The sequence below is a fragment of the Chinchilla lanigera genome, unplaced genomic scaffold (assembly GCF_000276665.1).
Source record: "Chinchilla lanigera isolate Chin_1 unplaced genomic scaffold, ChiLan1.0 scaffold00050, whole genome shotgun sequence".
Classification (NCBI taxonomy): domain Eukaryota; kingdom Metazoa; phylum Chordata; class Mammalia; order Rodentia; family Chinchillidae; genus Chinchilla; species Chinchilla lanigera.
In genome coordinates, this window is record NW_004955451.1 from 11,260,003 (window position 1) to 11,263,277 (window position 3,275).

Sequence of the window (3,275 nt, forward strand, 5' to 3'; positions counted from 1 at the left end):
TATGCTCCTGCCTCAGCCTTCCGAATGCTGGGATTACAGGTGCTCAACACCAAGGCATGCCTGGCTTCATTAACTCTTAATACCTCCCCACACTTTATTAATCAAGCTCTTTTTTATGGAGCAGGAAGGGCGAGGAAGCAGCAGTTTAAACACTACCCGCCCAGCCTCCCTGTGGATAAAGGTGGCCAGTCAGATGCAAGCTGGTGTCATGGGTCAGGAGACGTTGAGGAAAGCTCTTTAGAGAGGGCTGATTCATCTGAGAGCAAACATACAGCTGCCTCTGTTTTTCTCCTTCTTGTTGCCTGGAATGCAGACATGATGGCTGGAACTCCAGGGGCCATAGTAAACCATGTGAAGACCTACAGGATGGAAGCCAAGAACTGAAGATGCAGAGCATAAAGTTAGAGGTCGGGAGCCAGGCGTGGTGGTGCACGCCTGTAATCCCAGCACTCGGGAGGCTGAGGCAAGAGGATCATTGCGAGTTCGAGACCAGCCTGGGCTACAAAGTGAGCTCAAGGCCAGCCTGAACTGCATAGGGAGACCCTGTCTCAAAAAGACAAAAAAAAAAGTTAGAGGCTGGATTCCTCAAGACCGAGGACCGTGGGTCCACTATGCTAACCTGGAAGTGCTACATCCAGACCTCTTTCATGTGAAGAAAAATCAATCTATCTAAAAAAAAAAAAAAAACCAACTAATCAATCAATCAATTAAAGGGCTGTAAATGTAGCTCAATGCAAAGACCCTGCGTTCACTCCCCAGTACCAGAAATAAATAAACAAACAAAAGTGGCTGGGGATATAGTTCAGTGTGAAGACCCTGGGTTCAATTCCCAGTATGGCAAGACATACATATATATATTCATATTTATATACTACTACTATGAACACCTGTGGTTTTTTGTTTTGTTTTATTTGTTTTTGGCTTTTTGAGACAGGGTCTTGCTATATAGTCCAGGCGGCCCTTGAACTCACTATATAGCCCAGACTGGCCTAGAACTCAGGGTGGGCCTCCTGCCTCATCCTCCCGAGTGCTGGGATTACAAGTGTGCACCACCATACCTGGTAAGCACCTGTTTTAGACACTCAGAGTACTCTACTGAGTGCCAGCCCCTCCTCTCCCTTGCCCTGTGGCCTTGGGCACATGGTTCATTTCCAGAGCCTGTTTCCTCATCTGTAGAATGGGTGTGCAGGTAACATTCCCTCTCTCACCAGCTTCTGGCAGAGCTTAGGTGAACAAATGCAAATAAAATCGTTGGCCTGATACCCAGCTTGTAGCTATTACTGTACTACATTATGCAGCCACGCAGGCCCGGGTGCTGGCAGAACCAATCAGAAAATCCCAGCACATGTTGCTGAGTAAAACAACAGGTGGTGAAACTGGGAAGTGAGGAATTATTTTTATTTCCCCCGCTGTATCTACGCATCAGGCAATGGTTACCCACATGCTGTGGTGGTGATTTCTGTAGTAGAGATTTGCTTTCTTCTAAATGAAAAGGAGTATGCATTTCCTTTTCTCTTCTTATTTTAAGCAGGAAGAAAGGGAAACCCTTTGGAAAACAATGCAACTGCCCATGCCCAGATCCGTAAAGGCACCCCCGGCCTTGAAGCCAGCTTCTCACTCCGGGCAGCAACCTCAGGAAATAATCCAAATGCAGGAAGAGGCGATATCCATACACACATTCCCGGCAGCATTATTCATAGTAGGAAAAATCAGGCAGCCGTGTAAGTGCCTCACATTAGGGTAATGATTATTAAATTATTCACTCATTGGAACCTTGTGCAACAATTAAAATGGAAAAGATGATGATTGGAGAGCAATGTGGAAAATTGCTCATGAACAATGAGACACGAAAGGAGCAGAATGCAAAATTAGACCTGCGCCAGGACAAGGACCAGAAAGAAATGCAGCCAAAGAAAACTGCGTTGGGCCAAAGACCCTCAGTGATTTTCTGTTTCTTCTTCATTTCGCATCTGTCTCAGGATAATTAAAAATTTGTTTTAAAAATCCACCCCAGTGAACAGAAGGGAAGGCAGGGCGAAGATGGGAGCAGGTCTGACAGGAGAAATTCAAAGGTGATTTACAGACTCGGCCAGCAGTTCCGGCTCTGTCTTCTGCCTGTGAGGGCCCGCATCTCCTTTGCCCTTGGCCTTGCTGGTGATTGGTGATCAGATGGACCCCACGCACTGCCCAATGAAGCCAGAGTTCAGAATGCTCTTGCTGAGCATGGTGGTGCATGCCTGTAATCCCAGCGCTGGGGAGGCTGAGGCAGGAGAATCACAAGATCAAGACCATGTAGTGAGACCTTGCTTCAAAAAACTAAAAAGCAGGACACAAACATACAACTGACAAGGAAAAACGCCCACCACATATTAGGTAAAAGAAGGCTCCAAAGCAAGATATGCATCATCCCTCCTTGGTAAGATTGTATATGTAATTGTGTTCGTTGCATGTAAGAATTTCTGTAGATACACATCACAGTCTTACGTGGTTAACATTTGAGCCGCGGGTTTAAAATTGTACCCATCACTTTGGTCTCAATTGTGCTGTACAACTGACCTGAAAATCTCCTGGTTTACAGCGGTCCATGTTAATTTCTCTCTTGCTCTACTACAGCTGGGGGTGCGGGGAGGATGATGGACAGTTCTGTTCCGGAAGTGGGTGATGCCACAGAGACGGAACCTGGTAACGTAGGTTTTCACTGTCAGAGAAGCCCAAGGAGGGGAAATAGATGGATTCCTCATACGCATGGGTTCCCGGGCTCCAAATCTGCTGATTGGTGGTTTTGTTGTTGCTACTGTTTTGAGACAGGTTCTTGCTAGACAGCCCAAGCTGCCCTTGAACTCATGATCCTCCTGCCTCAGCCTCCTGAGTATTGGGAGTACAAGTGTGTGCTACCATGCCTGACATGATGGAAAAAACTGCATCTGTACTAAATGTGTACAGGCTTTTGTTTCTTGTTATTATTCTGTGAACACTAAAGTCTAACCACTATCTACATAGCATTTGCCCTGCATTGGGCACTGTAAATCAGAGATGATTTAAAGCAAACACCAAACCATGTACGAGATTTGAGTTTGGTATCCGAGGGGAGCCTGGGACCAGTCCCCTCCCCCACATACAGAGGGATATGACTGGATACACACAGAGCGCAAGCTATCCAGCACCGCACAGAAATGGTGGCTCCGGGCCCCAGGCAGAGGCCACAAAGAGGTCAGGATTTTGCCTAATTTAAGAGGCAGGCCAGCGCCTGCCCGGCAAGCGCGAGGTCGTGAGTT

At 47.0% G+C, this 3,275-nt stretch overlaps 1 protein-coding gene across 3 annotated transcripts in view; it reads right to left on the minus strand.

Moving 5' to 3' along the window:
* Window positions 1–3,275, minus strand: part of Rsad1 (radical S-adenosyl methionine domain containing 1) — a 16,780-nt gene that overhangs the window by 2,898 nt on the left and 10,607 nt on the right. The gene's annotated exons all lie outside the window — the stretch shown is intronic.